Here is a 24,412-nt window from a genome sequence, read left to right as displayed (position 1 = left end):
AACTTCTGCTGAAATTCCTGTGTGACCCAGGACAGCTCATTTCAAGCAGTTCTGAGTCCTCATAGTGACTTGTGCTAAACTAAATTTCTGTAACTGCACCCATACCAACGTCTGCATAAATCAGCAAGAGAAACCACAGCTTCAGTCAAAATTAGTACCTTCATACAGAAATAAAGATTAAAAAAACCCATGTCCACCTCCTTGTTGATAGGTAAGCTCTTGAAGCCAGATATACCTTTAGAAACAGCCTCCCTCTCCTCTTTCTACCCTCCCATTCCTTCAATCTCTGAGCTAGGCCTCAGGGCAATACTTTGCAACCTTGTTTGCCAGACGAGAAGGATGCTTTCTCTCTGGGAAGCCGGGAAGACTGTGCTGGAGCAGAGCAGACCCCGGGCATGCAATTACCCAGGCAGCAGCAACAATATGTTAATTCACTGGATCACTCTGAAATGAAGCACAGTGCAAGTCCCTGGAAAAAGTGAAAAGGAGCCTGTTAAGGAAACTGTGTGAAGGCCTTGTGCACAGCAGCCCCTTGGAGTCCAGACAAGGACAGACTTTGCACAGACATCATTTTTAGACCTGAACTGGCAGCCAGCATGCCTGCTCTTCCCACCGCAGAGCATCCAACGGGAGCGAGGGGAACCACGCTCAAGGCTGACAGGGGACATCGGGCAACATCCTTATTTTTAAGAGCTGCAGACACATGGATTAGCCCCTGCAAGGGGCATCTGTGCAGCACTCACCCTGGGCAGATCACAGTCATAATGCTACACACCCTCTGTCCGTGTCCAGAGATTCCTCATACTTTCAGGAGAGCAGTCTTCTCCTTGGTGTCCGCAGCTGCCAAGTTCACATCCCATGCTCAACTCCTCTATTCAGTTGTCCAGAGCTCCTTATGTAACTTGTCCTCCAACAACAAACAACAAAGCCAACATAGCAAGGAGAGAAGAAGACTGAAATGGACCTCTGGTGAATTTGCTGTGAGAAGTCAATGCCCTCAGAAGGTCAGCACTGACTGACTACCTCCTGGTGCATCATCCTTCTCCTGCTGACTAACTCCTCTAACACCCAGACAGAAACTATGGCCTTGTGATGGCATCATGACAGAAGTAGTCTTGCACTCCTAAATCAGAAGGGATGCCTTGCTGCAGGCAGGAAAACTGGCCTCCCTCCTAGGGAAAACGGACAGAGGAAGAGTCACAAAGATCTCTACTACCTCCCTATGTTTGACTGACTGCCCACCTGCACACTATGAATGCAGCTTCCAAATATCACAAACCTTCTTGACAAGCAAGCAATGATTTCATCAAAGGCAAGAGCAGCTTTAAACCTGCATAGCCTCTTGTAGAGAACTTTCTGTTGTAATCCATACATAGATTAAACTCACCAAGTGGAAGACTTGCACACCAAAGCTCTTTCTACATAAGGCTGTTGACCACTGAGCTGATATATTGAGGTCAAAGGCTCATCTGTGCCAACACACTTCTTCAGGAATGCAAGTGTGGCTTTCATGCAAAAATACAGCTGTTACCCTGAGGAGCAGGGGCAACCAGTTTAATGCCAAGAAGTTTAAATTCAGTTCTTACATTGCACCAAAACTCCTGGGTTCCTGCACAAACGGGACTAGCAGCAGCAAATATCCAGAGAAAGTCTTCTGCTAGCTTCTGCTATGCACTGGCTTTTTTGGAGACAGTTTCTTAAGTGTAAGACTAAGAGAAATCTTGTTTAAAAATGCACCTGTTTTGCATGGATTGAGTTTTGCTCTCCAAGGAGATGGGGAAAGTAAAACACAAAACTAAGCTGCAAAGACAACAGTGCCTAGCCATGAGGCCTGGCCTTTGCAGAACTCCTGATGGCTGTCGCTAAATGGGAGCACTTTGCTGCCAGATGACGTGTCCCAGACAAGGTGAGTTTCCTGAAAAGCACTGACAACACGCGGTTAAAAGCTTGGTTCAGACAAGCAGCGAAACACGTCTGTTTTCTGAGCTGAAGGTTTTTGAGCTGAATATTCAACACTTTCCATGTTTGCTCTCTCACAGGTTATCTGGGCTGCACAATCAGCAAAACTGCAAAAACACTTGCTGGGGCTCAGCTACCAGGCAGTCTGTAATGGAGCTGTTCTGGAAGAAAACAGAAGTGTTATTGTGCTCGCGGCTGTCCCAATACAATTAGTCATATGTGATGGTGAGATACGCGTCCTCACAGAGCTCTTACTGCCTTGTCAACAGATGAAGTCAAAATGAAAACATCCTAACCATCAACAACTAACCTGAAAGCTGAACCATGAACCCTGAAAGCAGCCTCAATGTTACAAAGAGATTTCTTCCCTGCAGAAGAAGACAGCTGGAATCCTTCCACCTGTCCTCCTTTTCTTCTTCTCATATAATTTCTTGAGACTGCTCAATGGAATAACGTTTTTTTCTTTCATCTCTCCACTCAAGCAAACCTTCTCTCCTCCAGCTGAGTGATGCTGTAGGGCCAGAAGAAATCACACTTGAGGGAAGAAGAATAAAAGGCCAGAGCTTGGGTGGTGGGAAACAACATCCCAGTTATCTTCTCTGCGTTACCTCAGACAACTTCCCCAATGCTGCTTTGTCTCATTTCCCCACTGAAATAGCAAGTTCTCCACCATACTGGGTGACTACCTGGCCTGGTGTTACCAATCTGGGGTTAATACTGACAAAATCAGAGGAGGCTGATGGTGTGCCTAAGCTTCCCTTACACGTCAGCATCTCATTCGGTCACACAGCGATATTCAGCACAACCCAGACCATGGCTTCATGCAGCATTTCTCTACTTGTACACTTCACAAACATCTCTGTTGGTGTCTTTTAGCTCCAAAGGTCTTGGCAAACATTCCCTATCACAAGAGCACCACTTCCATGGTGGAAGCTTAGGAAATCCACTTTCTCTCTTCACCACTTGACAGACATGATTTGACAGGACATATTTTTGCATCTAAACTAACGAGAGATGGAGAGGACTGTCAAACAAATGGGTGGAGTTCGGCTCATGGCTGGTACCAGGAGTAGAACATCAGAATGCCACTCAGTTGTTGGGACTTCTCTAGCTGGAACGTTACCTGTCCAGGAGGCACCACACTGATCTCAAAAGGATCCTGTGGTCACTGAAAGAAGGACCCTGGATCTATGCATGCATTGCACGATGGCAGACCTGGGAGCAGACACCCAGCAGTTCCTCTTGATAACCATTATGGAATTCATTTGGAAAGAAAATTCTTTTTCAGAAGCCTCTTCCCCAGCACTTACAAATCTTTCAAGATGCAATTTGCACTGCCAGGGCTCACAGCAAAGTACAAGGGGAAGCATGCTCTGCTCCATGCTGAGGGTGCCCAGCAAGACAATGAGCTGCTCAGTGGCTCCACATCCATGTCAGAGCTCGTAACGGAAAACAAATCTTCCAGATTTGGGTGACTCCCAGGCCAAGTCTCAACCAAACCCACACATCTGCGCTCAAGCCAAAGAGCAGACACACAGCAAGACTGAAGAGCAATTGCTGTAGGTTGCCATGGCAGTGTGCATGGGTGATTTTATCACCCTTATCAGCTGCCACAGCACTTATGTTCTATTATCAGAGAACACTGGTATTTTTTTAAGGGTGAAATAGGTGGGAGAAGCAGAAAATCAGTGTCAGCCAGAAGACAGAAGTCAGCACACAAAGCAGGAGCCCTTGCTTTGAACGAGCTGCCTCCCAAGGGCACACGGACATTTACCCAGCCCCGGGCTTGTGCTGGAGATGACGGGTGATGCTGGGCTGCCCAGCAGCCCCCAGCCCAATGAGCTCTGCCCTGCACAGAGGGATGTACAGCCCTCCAGGGAGCACAGCAACAGCAAGCGGAGGGTACTCGCCTGTGCTCTCCACGGAGCCGAGGGAAGTAGGTCAATCCTTCTGCTTTGCTGAGCCTTTTGGCAGGTCGGCGCTGTGCTGCCGTCGCCACTCGCAGCTTGTCACTTGCGCCGCGTGACAGCCACGTTGTTCAGAAGTTAACGAATTCAATACATCTAATTAAATCAACCTTGGCATCCATTCAAAACCCATCTCGTGGCTTTTTTTTCTTCCTGCCTTTTTATTCCCTGCGTTTGTTATAAAGAGACCCAGCGAGGAGAGACGCAAGAGAAGGTTGCCAGGGGGTGAGCCAGTTTTTATCTCTTTATCTCAGTTTTTTATCTCTTCTTTATCTCAGTTTTTATTTCCCTGCTGCTCTCCTATCATAGAATCATTAAGGTTGAAAAATATCTCCAAGATCATCAAGTTGTTGCAGAGATGCTTTGTTTTCCTCAAGGGAATTAAACAAATCCACATGGCATTACTCCTTATGCCTCTTTCTTCCTCCTGTGCCCTAGACAAAATGACCTTTTCCATCTCCTTGCAGACTTTGCAAACAGAGTCCAACACACCCTGGCAATCCTTTGGCTGCTGACACTCACCACACTGAACATGGACTTGGCAAGCAAGCCAAGCTGGCATGGCTGGCAAAGGGAGGGCACATCAAAGAGTGACCTGCAGCCTCTGGGCTGGGCTGGACACTCTGCAAGGAGGGAGCACATCTTCCACCACCAGATTGAGCAAAGCCAGAAAGCAGAAGGGAGACCCCTGGAAGAGGCTCATGCCAGACAGGGTCTCCTCTGGCTGCTCTCCCATGCAGCTCCCAACTTACACCATATGCCAGCACTGCTTGATGGATGTGGTCGTGAACATGGGACCACACTGGAGAAGCCATCCAAGACAGGCTAGTGGATGGCCACAGAGCTCTAGAAAAAGACCGCAAGATGAGGGGCTGCCATTTCCACCACATCCTCGGTGACACTGGGACACACTGGAGCGCTGCCCACATCTGCCCTCTTTCACAGACTGACATGGACACTGGGATCACCCTGTCCAATCTCCCATGTCTCTTCAGTATAGCAGATCCTTCCTCTTCCACCAGATCTTCTGCCATGTCCTCCCTGCCCTGTGACCGCCACCCGAAGTCAGGATGATGACACAATCCGCTGCCTTTCTGTGCCATGACTCACAGATGCCAACAAAACTGCCATTCCCAGTTGCAGGAGTTTAATTAAAGGCATTTGGATCATCCCAGAAGAACACTCTTCTGGCCTGGATCCTAGGAGAAAGTTTATTGTTTTTCCATTTCTTCATGTTTTCTATAGCCTTGCTCAACTGGGGAATCAGGACTAGGGAATATGACAGGTGCTACCAGACCAAGGCTATGCTGTTTCTTTCAACCAAGCATTGTTTCCTACTTAGATTGATATGAAAGATCTCTCTGCCAAAGAGGGAAGTGTTTTGTATCTGTATGATGGCATTACACACAGAAATTCACCTGCAGTCTGTTCCCTGCTATCACCTCAAAGCCGTTCTTGGCCCACCTGCTCAAAATGCAGCTGTTTACCTTCCATGTCTGCACTATTTCCTCTCCTTTAATCCACTCTCCATCAAAATAGCTCCTAAAATACTCACAACAATTCTGGGTAGCTCTTTCTCCAGTCTTCTGAAATGACACCATGCTGTGGTGTTGCTTTGCTGCCCAGGAGAAGTCAGTGCACTGGAAAAGCTCTGGCTCCCAGCACTGCAGCTGCTGCAGATGGGTGTCGTTCTCCTGGCAAGAAAGGACATTTCATGCAAAACCTACTGCTCATCCCTTCCTCAGGACTATGAAAATAGTCTTAAAAGCGCTTTGTACTCCTCTGGTATGTACCAGAAGAGTACAAAATATTCCTTTGCCCCCTGGTAGAGGATGTTACATGAGTCTCTTCGTGAGTGCAGGAAGTTGTTTCTCTGCAAGAAAGCTGCCCCTCCTCACACAGGAAAGATGATGTGCAATGCTCTGCCAGGCTCAGGATCAACAGTGCCCTCTGACCCCTTCCTTGCCTTTTGCATGTCAGCCATGCACATGCCAGGCTGTGCACAAGCAGAGGAGTACTCCTGGGTTGGAGGAAAGTAATGGGAGTAGGGGATACAAATTCAGGGCAATTATCCTGGCTGCTGTGAAACAGCACATCTTCCCCAACAGCACTGCTGTCTGTGAGAGTCTCTCCCATGTGCTGACTACTTGCTCTGTGAAAAACACATTTACATTTCTGTTTACATTTCCTTCAAACTTGTGGAGGGCTGTGAGCCCTTGGCACAAGAACCCTCTGCACTCCCTTGGAGGAGAGAGGCCTGAGGGCAAAAAGAACCTCCCAGAGATAAGCAACCTTCCTCGGGTCATGGTGACAAAGTGAACCACCCCCAGCATGCCTTGTTTCTATATGGTAATAGCCTGTACCCAGCTGGGTAATTGGTTTCTACCCCACCCCCTGCCTTTCCCATAAAAAGCCCCTGTTTCTGCCCCTGAGGAGGGAGCCTTTGTCCCTGGCCTTCCATTCACAGGGGCTTCTGGACAATTAAAGCTACCTCTGTTAATGCCAAATGAGGCTCCTGTCTCTCTGTCCCCGAGTTCTCCTTGGGTGATTTCACAAAGAGCTGATTCACAAGGGCTGGAATCACTTGTAGCTGAGAAATTGCTACACTTGTTGAAATCACCTGCTGCCCAGGGAGGCCTGCCACTGCCCCTGGAAGAGCTGTTCTTTGCAGGATGCTCTCTGTATGAAGGTCCTGGCACACCAGTGCTGACCAGCATCGGACCCCCTGCAATACAAACTGATCAGATTTGAGCAGGGCAGTTACATGACCCCATACAACAGAAGCCTTCCTAGCCATGCCAGTGGCACTGGGTGCTGCATGAATGCAGAGGAAGAGGCAGGCTTGGAGGAGATGCAGGTGACCCCAAGAGAAGCCAGGAAGAGCAAAAGCCAACAGAGTTTCAAGCAGTGGTCCCTCATGGTGCCCAATTAACCAGCAACTCTCCTTTGCAGAACAAAAGTTAGTGAGAGATTCTGGTGGGTTTAAGAAGGGTGGGTGACGGGAGCTGCTCTGACTTTCAAACACAGAAAGAAATGGGGTAACCACTAAGTGCAGAGCAAACACCACTGTCTGTGGGGTTCTGGGCTCTTCACAGTGGATTTTGCAACTGGCTTTCTTCAAAGGATGAAGAAGTGTAAGCAAGACCCATCTCTGTGTTTCACATTACTGTTCCAATCAGGAATGATACAGTTTACAATTATGTGGTTTGGACTGCTGAAACACATCAGGTTCTAACCTCTACAACACAGACCTAGGAGCTGCTGGAGCAGAGACAGGAGAGCAGTGATTTGCACTTCCACAGTGAGAAAGAAACCAGAAGCTGCCTTTGACACTCATACACATACAGCATGTTAGTGAGTGCAAGTGGAACAGTGTCCTTAGAGGAAGAGCCATCAGCTCAGCATCATCTTTGCACTCTATTTTTTATGTTTTCTCTTGAATAACCTTCTGATGCAAGAAGTCCAAAAAGATAAACTAATTCTAATGCATTTGGCTTTTTACAACATTTAGGTACATGAGGGACCAAATGGTAGGACAGGTGAACAACCCACATACCCTTGGAACAAACAGCATCAGCTAGGGAGCTTTGCCATCCCTTCAGCAGCAATTTCTCTTTCTTGCATCTTCCTCTCTCCCAGTCCTAAATGGTGGGTCCCAGGAAAATTACTGGCAGGGATAGGAGAAAAAATTCCAGAGGACCAGTGTTACCAGTGTTTTCAAATCCTGTGCACTCTTCTATGTCTTCCAGGTAACACAAAGCAACTAATATCAGCCTCCTTCAGGGCTGGCCTGGGTCACACCACAGCTGCTTCCAACTCCAACTCAGCCAGGACCAGCCTGCATAGACTCCCTAAAGAGGATCCTCATCACCCCCCTGAGCCCAGCCTAGCCAAGGTCTACAAAGCACTGGGACAAGCGAGCAGCACAGGGCAGTGCGAGTGATTCAGCCAGCCCAAGGCAGAAGGCTGAGACATTTCACACCACTGCTGCCAATGTCTCCACTGCTGGCAGGAACACTGTGGGGCCACGACAGGAAATTGGGTCTTAATCACCATCTCACTTTTCATTCCCCACTTCAGTTCTGCTATTTTAGCAGCTGCTGCGAGCTGGCTCCACACTTTCAGATGAGCAGCCGTTGGGGCACAGAGTTTAGCTTGAGTGTTTTCAGGCTGCAACTCCAAATGCAAAGAGAAAAATGAAGCTGGGGGAGGCTCAGGGTAGTGATCTGGCAGCAATCAAAGCTTTAAGACACAACCAAACAAGCACCAGTCTCTTGCACAGGCTGACACTACCTGGGACAGGCAGCCAGGCTGGTGAAGCCATATGGGCAGGACACTGGTATTGTGCAGACCTACTGACTGGGCTTGCTGCCCACTTAGGACAGCTGCGAGACATGGTCCAATGCAGATGTGTCTCCAGGTGCTTCCCCTCCTCCTTGTTCATGGTACATCTAAAGACCTGCTGCAGTAGCAGAGCCCGCTGTAGCAGCTCCCTGCTCAAGCTCTGCAGCAGCCAGGGAGAACCCCCCTTGCAGGGAGGGAAATCTGCTGCCACTGTAACCAGAGCAGATGGCAGAGCCAGCCACGTACACCTGCACCAGGGATCATCTAAAAGGGAGAGGGTGTACTGGGACCTGGAAAGAGACATGGCTAGAGCTCACTGGCACAACCATCCACGTGCACCAGCACAAGAATGTGCACCAAATGCCCATCAGCCCATGCTCCCCATGCTCACATGGCCTTTGGACCTCCAGAAGGCAAGTGTTAAAACTGTGAAATCCTTGAGCCAAGACAGAAAGCAACCTTTGCCACAAAACTAATTAAATCTTCGGGAAAAAGGGAAAAGTGACAGTATTTACTGTCCACATACTGCCTCAAACAATAGTATTCCTGAAAAGGTCTCACACTCCTCTTGTGCCATGCCCTGAAGTCCTACCTTTGCCTCCCCATCACATCCATGGGTCACAGCTGCGGTGGGTGCACAGACTGCGGGTGACTCAGCCACTGCCAAATTGCAAATGACGTACACAGAGTTTTCCCTTCTCCAAGCTGGCCTTGATCTGACCACCATCTTCTTCAGAAGTGAATGGAAAGTCAGTCTTGCTGCAAGAAGGGGTCACTAAACTTGCTTTAACACCCCCCCACACAGCCCAGCAAAGCTTGGGGCACGAGCATTGCTAGAGCAGGTGTAGGATTCATCTCACCCGCCCTAGAGCCATCTGAAGTATCGTATCGAGTCGAAGTGAGCTGGCTGGGGCACGCCACATCTCATCAGAGAAAGGTGTTTGCAGTGTTGGCATCTGCATCCAAACAAGTTGGCACGGGGTGTTTCTGCAGGCGATGAAGAATCTGCCACACAGCCAAGGAAGATGAAGGTGCAATTCATCCCATTCATCAGATCCATCACACCTTAAACCCCATGGACAATGTTGACTAGATCTCCCCTGGCTGCAGCATAAACCAGAAGCTGCACTGCTGACCTACATGGGGAGGGTGCCATGAGATGGCTCCCACCTTGCCAACCAGTCCAGCGTAAAAAAGCAGACACTTCCAGAGGGCAAAACTGCTCTCAAAGCCTAACTTCAGCACCTGACATGTCACTGCCTCCACCTCAGTGCACTCCCAGCCTTCGATCCTCCACCCCTCCAGTTAAGGGGAGGCCGAATAGATATGCCACATTTCAGCTTCCCACCTGGTTCTCCAGTTCTCCCAGTAAGCAAAGATGGGTTTGTGCTCATACAGAGCAAGGGATAAGGTACAGGTACGGCACGCAAAGCCCATCCTTAGCCCTGCCTCTGTGGGTAGCAGCTTTTGGCAAGCGGGCAGGTTGGGAACTAGGAGCAGCAACATCTCAAACAGCTCCACAGGGATCCATTTCACATGAGGATGGTTATCAGAGCATGCAGATGAGTAGTACCTTCAGCACAGCTGTATTAACACAACTCAGTAAAACTCCCTGAGACTCCAAGACAGAAAATGCCACATGGGCAGCTAATTTCCACCTAATAGCACATTTTCCTCTAGCAGAAGTTATAGACTGCAAGTGCTTCATGAGCCATTTGCATGAACATTTGTAGGCACTAGTGAGGAACTCAGAAACTTAATTATCGCTTTTAAAATGACCTGTGTGACTTAAAAACCTATTTGGACTTCAGGTGCCCTGGGATCTGTAATCCCTGATCTAGTTGCTCAACTGGCACAATCTTGAAGTTACCATACATGCCACTCGCATTGTTCTAAATTGTTCTACCTACTCACCAAACCCGCAAACATGCCCCCAAATCCACCATCCCAAACTGACAGAGAAGCAAAACCCCAACGACGACTTCCTTATCCTTGTCCACTACCTGCCTGAGCTTCCCAAATGATGGCAATAGTACAAATCCCTTCTACTGGGGTCAGCAAACTTTCAGCATGAACACATGCCCAAGCATCTTTAGACACAAATATAGATATATATATATATTTTATATATATATATATATATATATATATATATATATATATATTTTTAGGGAAGTTATTTTTAGGGAAGTTATTATGCTTCTCGGAAACTTTTTGCAATACTCTTACCAAGGCCCAGCAGCAGTTTTTAGAGCCCGGTGGCAGTTCACAGCTTGAACCAAAAGACACATCAGGCGCAAACCCTCTTACTAATAATGGCCTGCAGGGCTGGAAAGCCCCTGTGCCTCTCTCAGCTGCAGTGAGGTGACATGCCTGGGTGCTCAATTTGAATATGTATAGCTGAGACCACCACGGGGAAGCACAGATCCTGCCTCTGAGCTGCCATCCTGACCCCAGTGATGCAAGGTGAGTGAGGCAGGGCCTTGTGTTCTCATTTCTCTACCCCAAAAATATTTCCACCAAGTGATGGTTAAGAGCATTTGTCAGAGTTTTGGGGTTTTTTTAGGCATGTCAATGCAGAAGGATATGCCCCAAGTGGTAAAATTCCTGATACCCCGACCCTTGCAGTCACTGGCTGATGCTACATAATCCCCCAAAGCCAAACTCCCACCCTTTCTACCAAGAGCAACACCAGATTATCACTCAGAAAAATTTAGTCCTGAGATTGTTTCACAGCATGTGAATATCTGATGCAGAGCCTAAAGGGAGGAGGCCTTAAAGGCATTTTCTACTCTATAAGGCAGGGACCTAATTGAGACTACGTTACAAGCCCTTATGCAGGGGTTTCTGCTGGAGCCAGATGCAGTATGTGTTTTTTTACACATGAGCAGGACACAGTTCTTTATTCCAAAGTGCCACAACAGCCTGAAGAACAGAAGCTCCGATGAATGTAGCAAAGTATCAAAATCATAGAACCACAGAATGGTTTGGGTTGTAAGGGACCTTCAAGGATCATCTAGTCCAACCCCCCTCTGCCATGGGCAGGGACAGCTCTCACTAGATCAGGTTGCTGAGCGCTCTGTCCAGCCTAACCTCGAACACTTCCAGGGATGGAGCATCCACAATTTCTCTGGGTAACCAGCTCTAGTGTCGCACCATCCTCACAGTAAATGCACAGACCCAAATCATGCCTCTGGGACACAGCACAGGTCCTCAAGCCAGATTTTTTCGTCCTGGGCTCTGGCTCATGTTTGCTGAGAACTCAGGTGCAGCACCTGACACGCCTCCACTGCCCCACTGGAAAGTCCTGCCCCAAGCTGCTGCTGGTGAAAGGGACACACTGCTCAAGCCACAGCTGCTCAGCCATGGCCCAGCACCTTCATGGAAACCAAACATCCTCAGCAGTTTAAGCCATGGCATGAACCACAGGTGATGCCCAAGAGTGTGGTACAGGCCCCAGCCACCCCCAGTGACATCCCCAGTGACACCACCCACACACACTGACATCACTGGCATGGCCCTCGCTGCAACACACTCCCTTGCAAAATTTCTCCTTTTAACACCAAATTTCCCTCACTGCTGTATGGCCCTTTGCACCCGTCCAAGGTAAAGCCACCTCAGTCGCCTGCCACCCCATGTGGGTTAACACCTCCCCAGCAGCTCCTGCCATCCTGTACATACCCTCTACCTTCACAGCTCAGCTCCTTTTGCATCTCCCCCAAGGGCAGGTTCCTTTCTCTTGCTCATCACTTCTTAAATCTCATCATCTATTGCTCACACAGCCTTGAGCCCAGTGGTTTTGGAAGCAGAGGAAGGTTCAGACACATGCTCTCAGGTACCCTGCAAATTTGTCCCTGAATGTAGTGATTCCAGGGCCTCACATAGAACTGGGCACACTGGGTACAACTCTCACTTGCCATGCAGTCAACGTTTTTTTTTTTTTTTTTTGCACTTTATTGAGGCCAGTATTTTGCCCTTAATGACTTGAAAGTAACATGCCTTACCTGTTTCTGCACCTTCCGGTTTGTTCTCCTGAAGAAGGGGTATAATGGCTCTGAAAAAAAACAAACAAAACAAAAAACCCCGAAGAATCGAGGAAAGCCACTAATGGCATCTATTAAAAAGACAAATATTGCATGTCCTGGAGAACAGCTATAAAGCTGCAGCTTTTCAACAGTAGCTTTCACTTCAAGGTGACATGAGCTGCCCCATACCCTGTACCCCACTGAAGGAAGCAAAACATCCCCTGTGAACCCTTCAGATGGACAAACCAAGGAGAAAAGGTGTCAGAGACCGAAAGCACGTTCATGAAAAAGCATGGGTGGTGAAATTAAGGTTCCTGGCTCTTGGTATCACACTACAGCTGTTATAAAACAGGATATCCATCTCAGCAGCACAGCTATCAATACTCCAGCATGAGTCATCTGCAATACTTATCTAATGGTGAGTAAGCTGCTCCTGTTGGTCATACTTTCCAGATAAATCTGTGAAGAAAACAAGAAGAAAAAACCTATCAGAAGATTTTATCAAAGAAATAAAATGTAGGGGATGGTATCTGGTCAGCAAGACAGCACCCAAAGTGGCAGAGGGACAGGTGGTTTGGGGGTCATTGGATGAGACATGCACACCAGGAGCTGCAAGACAAATATTAGGGCCCACATGGAGTGTGAGTGAAGTACCACTAAATCAACCATAGTATGACCCTTCCTGCTTGTGGATGCTTCAACCAACACCTATGGCACAGCACGACGCAGCTTTTGGGACTGGGACTCAAATGTACAGATGTGTCAGTCTGGGGGGTTTGTGCTAATCCCTTCCTTGCTTGGCAGTGAGTGTTTGTCCAAGTAAGGACACAGTGCTCAGGAAGAGTTGCTTGGGGTCAGTGTCTTTAACATCCCAAAGAGCTGTGAAACCGCAACCCAGCCACGCACTGGGTGCAAAACAATCCTGGACACGGGGGATGCTTCCTCACCTCCTCCAGTTTTGACCAAAGCACAACAACTAAGTTGCAAATAATTTAGTGGTGAAAATAATGACAGAAAAAGATAAAGACACCTTCTTTCAAATGTTTGATGAAAGCAACCCTGAATGACTGCACAGGCTCATTTGCACCCAGCCATATGCGACCTTTGTGTTTGCTGCCTGCCTGTCCCTTGGAGGATTCTGGTGAGCCACAGGAGCTGAGGCCAAGCCTTAGCGAACTTTCTCACAGAGAAATCGCTGCTGGGGAGGTGGAGGAAATACCCCAAGGGTCTCCCAAGAAGGTTGAGTCATTGCATGGGTGTCTCACAGAGATTTCAGAGGGGAGCTGGGGAGCGGGGGCTGTGAGGGGAGAAAACTCCAAATACCTCCCCAGCTTCACATGTCAGAAAATGAGAGAAAACCCCATGCATGAATCACCCTGTCATGGTATCTCAGAGCCACCAATGCGTTTCACACAGGCTGCCATGCAGGCTCCTGCCAGCATAGAGGAGTCCATTTTCTGTTCTCACAGCCCAGCTGGGAGGCTTTGTGGGCAAGGGGATTCCAGGGTGGGCACAATGCTTCTGTCAGCTTGCCTGCAAGTGGGAAGAAGCACAAGGTCATGGCTGTGGGGACCAACACAGATCCACCAAACCCCAAGACCTCCACACCCAAGAGTGAAGCCTGAGATGGCTACCTCCGTCTCCTCCTACCTAGAAGGGACCGGAAAATAAGAGCTCTTGTCATGGCTAGCATTTCATAGAATCACAGAATGGTTTGGGTTGGAAGTTGACCTTTAAAGAACATCTTGTCCAAATCAACTGATGTGGGCAGGGACAGTTTCCAGGCATAGTAGACCAGGTTGCTCAAAGCCCCATCCAACCTGGTCTTGAACACTTCCAGGCATGGGGCATCTACAACTTCTGTGGGCAAACTGTTCCAGCATTTCACCACCCTCATCATAAAAAATTTCTTCCTCATGTCCAAACTAAACCTAGCCTCTTTCAGTTTAAAATCATTCCCTCTTGTCCTATCACTCCATGTCCTTGTCAAAAGTCTCTCTTCAGACCTCTTGTAGCCCCTTCAGGTGTTCTAAGGTCTCCCCAGAGCCTTCTCTTCTCCAGGCTGAACAACCTCAGCTCTCTCAGCCTTTCCTCACAGGTGAGATGCTCCAGCCCTCTGACCAGCCCCATGGCCTCCTCTGGACCTGCTAAAACAGGTCCATGTTCCTCTCATACTGGGGACCCACTGCTGGGCCAATTTCACACTGCATCCCCAGCACTGCTCAAGGTGACCTCTGTTTTCCTTACCTGCCCTGGGAACAAAGGCTTTTGTCAGACAAGTGCAGGAACTGACACAATCAAGAACAAGCTTGACTGTGTTTTTCCTCTGGGTTAAATTTTGTTCAAGTCAGTGGTGCATTGCTGCAGGACCAGGCACACCCAGGCACCACCAGCAGGGATGGGATGGAAACCAGTTTGAGAGAGCAAAGGCAGAGTGACCAGCCCCTCTGGAATGGACACACTCATACTGGATGAAAAGGGCCACATAACCACACCCTCACACAGTCATCCTCAGCACTTAACTGTATCAACCTTGGAATAAAAATGATTCCTTCATTGGAGCACAGGCTCTATATGAGGACAGCCATTTAGAAATAAAACCAGGCCAACTTATTCTGTCCTGAAACCTCAAGCTTATTTTCATTATATACATTTTACTTCTTTTTTTTTTCTTTTTTTAAAGGATTGAGAAGGGTCTCTCTGGGGCATGAACTCCATATGCATTAACCTCAGGCAAACACATGATCCTGCCCAGAAACAAACCAAACACCTTAATCCCAACACTCTTATTTAAAAGCTTCCCTGAAAACAAGAAACTTTCTTTTTATGTTCAGCCTAATTACCATCATGACAAGCGAGATCCATTTGCTCCTGAAGCACCAGAATCCTTCTGCCTCAGACGGTCATCTCCTCCCTGATACACCTGTACTGGGCTTGAACAAGCAACCTGCTGCTCCAGGCTTTTCCATCCCAGGTCTTCCTGTCCACCTCTTCCCATTTGAATTTATCTGAAGAACATGAGAACTGGACCCAGTCAGCACTCCTGGAAGGACAACTTGTCCTCTATGAAAGCCCCGTTTTTCTAGATTCTCCTTTGAAACCTTCCTACTAGAGTCTTTAATTTTGGGTTTGGGGCTTGGTTTGGTATTTTTTGTTTCAGTTATGCTCTGTGATCAAAATTGCCTTTAAAATGTCTAAACATGCATTTCATACAAAATTAGCATAGAGGGAAGAGGGGGAAAAAACTGTCATATGTTATTGCCAGGATGCAAATAAAGCACTGAGGAACTGAACTGGCCACAGATGTAATCTAGCCCTGTCAGTATTTTGCAGCACGTGTGATACAATATTAGACACAAATTAGGAGACTCCAGCAAATGAAAAGACCATTTTGCCAGCTTCATTTCTGGTGAAGAAAAAAAAAATAGAGAGTTCTATTTGGTCTAATATAGCATTTAGCCTAGCCAGTTTTGCAGGAATAAAAAGAATAAAATCAATAATAACCTATGTAGCAACCTATCACAGTTCTGCACATTTCTATTGGGAAATAGACGTAGCTGTATTACAAGGATTACCCATCTGTATTACGATACAAAGGCAAACAAACGTACACTGCCAGCTTCGGACCAAGGCTTTGGAATTTACAGAAGCAAGGAAAAATCAACAGGGGCTTTGCCTGAATAAAGACCGCTGGTTTAAGCATACATGGCTTGTGCCAGTGTTCAGTGAACCAGCTTGGCTGGCACGTGTGTGTGCACAGTTAAAGATAACTATCTCGATATATTTATATCAAAGAGGGGGAGCGAAAAAAAACCTCGCATGCAAAACATGGTGACGTTCACACAGATCTTACAGATCTGGAGGCAATGAGCAGTGCTCTCACAAAGAGGTCATAGCGCTCGAGTTAATAACTCTCTGATGTGGGCATTTTCTGAAAGGGGAGCTCATTTGGCTGCCTCTACAACTGCTGTTGTACACAAAGTTGTTGCAAAAGTCACATAGCAAGCATGCAGTGAGGTGATGCAGCACTGCAGTCATCCAGTTACTCATTTTCTGCATGCTGGAGAACATTTTTGGGTTCCTAATTTTGGGCTTGGAAGTATGGAGATTGGATTCTTAAAAGAAAATGTGTGAAAAAGTCTGTTCCTCCTAACTGCTAATGTGTCTGTTTGCTTAGGTAGGACCCTTGTGCTGGTACTGGTGAAGCAGTTGTGTTTTTAATGGAGCAAAATTGCAGTCACTGGTAGAATTCAAGAGAACTGCAGCTTCCCATCATCTCCTCTGCAGTCATCTGCTGGATCTGCATCTGGTTCGGTAACTCAGCTCCATGCAGCTGCTCCAAGTGCACCTCCCAATCCCTACAGTAACTACTAATTCTCTTGGGTGTAAATACAGCCGTCATCTAAGATGTTTGCAGCCATTAATTAAATTTCCAGCTCTAGGTACTGCAAGATGCTATCTCTCTTCGAAAGCAGCAGCCTTGACTCAGCACACGCCGGAGAGAGGGAGAAACCGTGCTTCTTCACTTTCTTGAAAGGTCAGCGAGGGAACGCCCCGGAAACCCTGAGTAGTAACACCTCATCCTTAACCCAAGTACAGGAGCTGTATTTAGGCAGCTGACTGATCACAAGAGCTACAAGGACACGTGTCTGCTCAGCAGCAACCAACTGGAAATGCGGATGCCTTTTATTAGCCGCCCTTGTATTTAGCTTGGCTCGGAAAAGTGTGGTGCTCCGCTGGTGGATCCTGCAGCGTATGGAAGAGCAGTTATTAGTGAAGCTAATTACAAACAACGTGGCTACTTAGAGGGCTAAAAATAGTGTGGTGTATTAATAGATGGAGTGAAAACTGGGACAGGGAAGATGACGATTCTGATCTGGAGCACGGCAGCATCCTACACGATCTCGGGTAATTCTCTTCATCTGTATGTTTTGTTCTCACAGTTTACAAAGCAGGCAGGAAAACCTCTTCTCAGAAAGGCTGAGAGGCTGAATTCCTCAGCATCCAGGAGCACTGAGAGGTCCTCTCTTGTATCTCCACACATGTGGAAAACATTCCTGTGTCAGCTGAACTGGCTGCGTGACAATAATTTCACGCCATTTATGTGGCAACTCAGGTGACGTTCCCAGAAAGCTGTAACATTTACCTTAAATACCTGAGTTCACTAGTCACTGATCAAAGGAATGCAGCCTTTGAAAAGGGTTTCCAGTTGACCTCGAGCTGCTGGAGCAGAGTGACAAGTGAAACCCTCAGTGCCCGCCACCAATCTGCAGACAGGAAGACCACTGCAAAGGGGGAAGCGTCTGACTCACTTATTCTGTGCAAATTTTAACCAATTTAAAAATCTCATGATTTGCATCTAGCTAATGACCAGAGATACAAAGACTTGTAATGACATCATAAACCCCTCTGCCTCCCCACCAGACAAGCACAGTCTCAGCCCAGCACCTGAGAGCACACACAGGAGAAATCAAGCTCTTCCTTCCCCTAGTCTGCAATCTCTCAGTCAATCTAATAACAAAAACAAACAAGCCCCTGGCTACCATTCCAGGCTGGACAAACACCACTGCTGTGCTGGAGGACATCTCCTGAACAGCAGGAGACCACACCAGCCACCAGAAGGAAAGGACACGAGGAGCCACAGCTTGTGTCCCAAATCCCATATGTCCCAGAGAAGCTGCAGCGCCAAACCTGGCCAGCCTTGCAGGCACCATGTGGGCTGCCATCTCCCAGACTTCCAGGCTTCCTCTGAAACTTCACAGTGCTGCTGGCTACATGCAGGGTAGCTAGATGTGTGCAACCCCCTGGTCCATCCATGCAAAGCTGCATTTGCGTGGATCAATGCACTGTCCCAGGATGCCAAATAACCCCTCTACATCTGTCCCTCTGATACAGCTGTTTCTATGAACAATAAAAACAAGAGGTCTTTAATAACGATGCATCTGCTGTGTTATAGGAGATCTGCGAGACTCCTAATAACTACAGTGCAACATACCTTAGTGAGTAAGAAAAGGGAGTGGAAAATTAATGTGCCTAGCATTTGCAGAGGGATTCATCTATTTATTTAAGACAGAGGGCATGCCTCTGAAATGAGACGATGCAATCCCACGGTCAGTGACAGTCCTACCTTTGCATTGATGTAGAAGAGATAAGACTCTGCCCTTGTGTTTTGTTAGCTCTTGCTCAAGAGTTCAAGATGATAAAAAAAAGAAAACGCAAACCCTGCAAGAAAACATAAAAGCCACAAACCATACCAGTTTCAATACAAACAAACAGGAATGTTTTCTTAAGCCTTTTCTACCGTGGCAGGAGCGAGATAAGTGGACCTTTCATATGAGTGTTGTGAAAACAGCTTCAGGAAGATAACAAAAATTGAAATATATGTCAGATGCAACTGTCAGCTACTGTCAGTGCAGGCTGCAACTGCTCCCACGCTTAATCTCCAAGACAAGCAAACAAAAACATTTAACAGGGCTTCCAAAAATCAGCATCTCTCAGCTGCACAACTGGATTCCTAACCAGGAGGGGTGATGGCACCCCTTAAGAGGAGGTTGTGTCCCAGAGGCAGAGAGCCAAGCAGGAAGAGGAAGGATGGAGAGTGGAAGGAAGAGACACAGGAAGGAGGAGCAGTCTCCTTCCTCCTCCATGTTTTCCTTCCTCCTTGCTCTCATGGTACCAAATTTCTCACGCCTTCTGCCACCTGTCATGTTTTCTAGTGGACATAAATTCCTTTACCACCCTCAGGAGCAGAAGCTCAGTGAAACCTAAAGATGCTTCAAGAGCCAAGCGTGGTCCAAGGCAGCCCAGTTTCCCCACTGAGCTCCAGCAGACCCAGGAGAAGACCTAGCCCAAGGCTGAGGTGCTGGAACTTCAGCAGGACTTCAAGGTCCAGCTTTACCCTGCTGCAACCCTCCTTGGGCTTGGGTGAGGTGTTTTATCTCCCACAGAACTCCACAGCAGAAGGGGGGATGACCCTCTCTTCTGCACTTCGCTCCTCACAGGAACTCAGCTGTAGGGCTGCTGCAGCCCAGGACCTGGGCAGACACACAAGGACTGCCCAGCAGTGCAGGTCTGTGCTGCTGATGGGTGCTCAGGGGTGGAACTCCACAAGTCACCAACGGGAACACAAAAAGAAAGCAGCACCCAGTTATGACCATGGGGAAAAAAGAACAGACACGCCTGGTGTATCCTTCTTCTTTTTCAAGCTTGCTTCTTTTTTTTCTAATTTATCACTTAATTTTTTCTAAAATATCTCTTTATGCCGGGATAAAGCAATTTGTGGAGATGCTCTCTAAAGCCAATATCCACTTCACCTGTTACAGACCAAAGGACTTTTATCTACTTAAAGGTAGAATAAGATGTTTCAAACAGAAAAAAATATATAAACTGTCAAAAAAAGTGATTTTCTTTTTTCTTCCTTTTTAAATAATCACCTAAATCATAAGCAAAGTGAAATTAAATTAGGAAAAGGGGAACTTCAGCCAGACATTGGGAAGTATTTAACAACTTCATGCATCTTCCTCTTGGGAAAAGCTTCCCATGAGGAGGTCAGCGGCAGGGGAGTGAAGTCACCACCGGCTTCTGAGCCCAGGGCTGCGCGGCCTAATCTGGCACTGGCAGCATCCTGAGCGACGGATGAGGGGTCCTTCCCGGCTCCCCCCTGCAGGACGGAGCCCGGCTGACTTCATCGGAAGCGAATCCCCCCTTTCCCTGCTCCCCCTCTGGCCCTCATTCATGTTGGGAAGGAGCCTGGCAAACCCTGGGGGGATTACAAGGCAGGGGAAGCAGGAGGTTAAAACGCTCTGAGGCCCCTTTCAGACTAAAAGACAAAGTAATTGCGAAGCTAAAACAGATGCTTTGCTGAAAATAAAGAGTGGTTTACACAATTCTCAAAGAGAAGCCAAAAAATGAAAATACTGTACAGTCCCAGGAAACTGAGAGCATCCTGTTCTTATAAATAGCTACAATACTTGCGTCTACAATAACATTATTGCAGTATTTTGAAATGATGAAAGAAAATTGTGTTGTTTGAAGGACAAATTTGAGATGGTACAAAAAGGAGACCTTGTTGCTGAATACAATGTAATGAAACCCCTAAGTTTAAAAATATATATATTTACAATTTACTTCCATGAGTTACACGAGGAGGACTGACAAGACCAGCAACCCAGGCACAGGGACAAGCAATTACCCATTTAAAGCACTCTCCACAAACAGAGCAAGAGATGCCAAGACAAAGCCATGGAGAGATTAAGTCAGCAAATGCTACTTTTAAATGTAATTATTGTTGACACCTGTCCCATTTGGTCGACTGACCTGTTTCCCTGGAGAATCAGAGAGGAGTGATATTCTGAGAGAATATTTCTGTAGGTTCGCTGATGCTTGTCCAGGGCCTTTAATCCAGCTCACCTGTGCAGGTGAAGAGATGCTATACTCAGGCTCTGGGCTCAGCCATTCCTCCGTCTGCTGAACCTGTCACCTCTGAGTTGCAGCGCTTGCCAGCAGTTTCTTGCCACAAGCATGTTTCTATCCTCTCAATTAATGCAAATGGATCAACTGAAATAGGAGATCACAACTTGCAGGATTTCAAGAATCACAAAATGGTTTGAGTAGGAAGGGACCTTCAAAGATCATCTAGTTCCAACGCCCCCTGCTATGGGCCAGGGACACCTTCCACTAGACCAGGTTGCTCAAAGCCCCATTCAGCCTGGCCTTGAACACTTTCAGGCATGGGGCATCAACAAATTCTCTGGGCAACCTGTGCCAGTGTCTTACCACCCTCACAGTAAAAAGTTTCTTCCTTAAGTCCAACCTAAACCTGCCATATTTCAGTCTGAAGCCATTCCCCCTTGTCCTATCACTCCATGCCCTTGTAAAAAGTCCCTCTCCAGCTTTCTTGTAGCCCCCTTTAGGTACTGGAAGGTGCTCTAAGGTCTCCCTAGAACCTTCTCTTCTCCATGCTCTCCATGCTGAACAACCCAAACCGTCTCTGTTTTACCTCACAGAAGAGGTGCACCACCAGGACACCAGAGTAGATAAAGGCAGCTCTCCTGGAAGTGAGCCCATCCCTGGAGTTCGGCCTCTATTTACCTCTTTGATCAACCCCTCTGGCTGCTGCTTCAGAATGGCTAAAGGACTCTGATTCGTCTTCCCTCAATCTCTGGAGCTCCAGGTGAGCAGCAAGTCTGCCAAGTGAGGGAGCAGCACAACCAGCAAGATTTGTCCCTGCATTATGTTGCTTTCCAGAGAGTTTGAAACACCTGTGCAACTGTCCTGGGACCTGCCAGTGAAACTGAGCTGCGGTTGCTCTGCAGCTATTCACACCAGACCCTGCCTCGTGGGTTTGGTATTCACTGTCTACTTAGATAGGCTGAATTCAAGGGTCTTGAACTTGGGCACTTCAAGTTATCTCTCAGCCCAGTGCCAGCACAGCTTTTCACAGACTTCTATTCTGCATCAACAGGTGATTTTTCATCTCCAGGTTCAAGCCAGACTAGTAGAGAAGTGACAACTCCTTTGTTTAGTTCTTAAGTCACCAGAATACCCACAGCTCAATTATAGCCAAAAACTACTACCTAACAAAAAGAGATGCTGACTTTTCATATATAGAATAGTGGCAAAGAGGAGAGAAGAGGGGAAAAAACAGAAGAGAAAAAAAGAAAGGAGAGAAGGAATGAAAAAAAAAGACCAGAAAAGGGAAAAGGGGGGGGGGGGGGGGGGGGGGGGGGCGGGGAAAGCGGGAAGGGAAGGAGACATGGAAAAAGGGATGGAAAGAACAAAATGACTGCATGGGGTGACTCTGGTAGGGTTCAAGCATTAATCCAGCACTTTTTCACCTGGCATACTGCCCATGGAGAACAGGCATTGCATTAGGTACCAGGTCTCCTGCACACTGCTGGCCCCAGGCTTTAATCTTCCTCCTGCACAGACGGCCCCATGATCACGTTTCGAGCCTTATGAATTATTTACATCAGATATGAGGAAACAGAGACATTAGAGATGGAAAAGATGCACCAGCCCATCCCCTGGGGAAGAGAGCTGGATCCTTCCCTGTATCACATGAGCAAAGCAGTGATGCTCTGTCTCTCCTTGGGAAGGTGTTTTGCTGCTCCATGCCCTCATCAGGCTGAATTTCTTCATGAAGTCGTTGCATAAATTGCATTTATTTTGACATCTAATCCCTTCCTTCTGGCATTACCACCTGCCTGCATCCTCTGCAGCCCTCTGAGTTGCACAGCATCACTAAGACACTTCCTTCTTGAAAGTTTTCCAAAGACATGAAACATTCTGCAAAGCCCAGTTAAAGATACCTCAAAGAATAACCTAGTAATCGAGTACTCAAAAAAAAGAAAATAAAAATCAGACTAACTTTGAAAGTGAAGGACTTTCAGCTAGAACTTTGCTCTTCCTGCCTTTGTGGGAGGGCAGTTGCTAGCTAGGGATGTGGTCAGCAGGAAAATATTTCCTGAACTATGGACCAACTGCTTTGTAAAGTTACTCCTGCAGCACCAAAGTAAATAAAGGACTCCAGAGCAGCTTCATCCTTCCTCCCACGATGCTCAGCCAGTTGGAGTTTGTGGGCTGGGGCAGCACCCATCCTCCTGAATGCTTGGCAAAGTCCAAAACACAAAGCACAAAAGAAAACACAAAATAACTCAGTCTCCATCCCCAGCACCACATTTTAAGAGCTAACTCCCTCCTGACAACTGAGATAGAGTACATAAAGGAGCATGTCATGCTTTGAACTCAACAGTAATTCACCTCCTTGCCAGGATTTACACATTCTTTCTGTTGGCTCCAAGAGTTGCCAACACTTCCTTCACTTACAGAGCTTCATGCAGATGAAAGACTCCTGCTGGGAGTCGTCAAGATTTACTGCAGTTTTGGTTCAGATCAGGAAAGCACTTACACGTGCTCTTAAATACTGCCGAAGTCAAGGGCACCCGGCTGCACGCTCCCATACTCCAAAGCAATCAAGAGGAACCCCCTTTTCTCACTGGAATAAAAAGGCATGGAGAATCTTAATTAAAGCTAGATGGAAATTACCTAAATGAGCTGCTTGTTACAGTAACAAATCAGATGGGAAGATAATCAAGTACAAGACATGAGGACAGAAACTGAATGGGGAAAAGCTGGCACTGAGGTTTTGCTTGAGCAAGCAAAGGGTGCAGGATACAGGGCTTGCCCACAGCACCTCTGAAAACAGGCTCTGTCTTTTCAAGACACCAAAGCCAGAAAGGAGAGGTTTCCAGGTACTTTTATTGAAGATTCCCCTTCTAAAAGACGTTTTCTGGTTTGCTCAAAGTGGTAGGGACCAAGCCAGTCTGCTTTTCCCCCATGCATAACTGCTGTCTTGTCCTGCTCTGCTTGCACAAGCCTGTGCCGGTACTGGGAAGCCCTGAGTACAGAGCAGAAGTTTTGGAGGCTCTTCTACACTCCACAACTCATACCTGACCGGCAGCATCTATGGTGAACAGATTTACAGATATGAGTATTTGGGAATATTTGGTAGTTCAACCCCCATTCCTGTACTCCCAGAGCTACCCATGGGATATCTGCCAGTCACCATCAACTGCAGCTCCAACAAGGGGGCTGTGGCTGCTCCAGAGGCCTCTGCCACTACATCACCCATGGCTGCACCTGAGCAGGACCAAAACTGGGCACTGACAACGTTCCAGCCATGTGTGAGAGCCACTTCAACCTTCCTATTATGAGTGTGTCAGCCTAACCCAGATAATGGTTTCTAGCAAGAGCACTGCGGGTTCCAGATTGACTGTGCCTTAGTAGCTTCTAGAAAAAGAATTGCCTCAGCTGACAAATAAAATGAGAGGGTTTGCTTTTTTTTTTCCAACTGCAAACTCAGTCTGGGAACTGAAAGCAAAGATGTGAGCTCTCCTCGTCACCTCAAGCATTGCCACCCAGGACATAATCTTGACAAGCTTGCAGTCTGCATGGAACTGGGTATGCTGGGTGTGTGGGGTACATGCCACGATGCCACAGGTGCATGGGCTGCATGTCGAGGGTGTGCAGGACACTTAGTGAGAGTGTGTAGGGTGCATGCTGTACACATACAGGGTGCACACCACGGGCATCTGGGGTGCACTCTGTGGGTATGCG

The 24,412-nt window shown here is 47.5% G+C and overlaps 1 long non-coding RNA gene across 1 annotated transcript in view; it reads right to left on the bottom strand.

Annotated features, from left to right (window-relative positions):
• Positions 1 to 10,532: 10,532 nt before the first annotated feature.
• Positions 10,533 to 24,412, bottom strand: part of LOC125317319 — a 75,781-nt gene continuing 61,901 nt past the window's right edge. The window contains exon 4 of the long non-coding RNA XR_007200015.1: positions 10,533 to 12,754. This is a non-coding gene — a long non-coding RNA (uncharacterized LOC125317319). The remainder of the gene's footprint in view (positions 12,755 to 24,412) is intronic.

The sequence above is a fragment of the Corvus hawaiiensis genome, chromosome 26 (assembly GCF_020740725.1).
Source record: "Corvus hawaiiensis isolate bCorHaw1 chromosome 26, bCorHaw1.pri.cur, whole genome shotgun sequence".
Lineage (NCBI taxonomy): Eukaryota > Metazoa > Chordata > Aves > Passeriformes > Corvidae > Corvus > Corvus hawaiiensis.
This window is presented reverse-complemented; position numbering and strand designations above follow the sequence as displayed.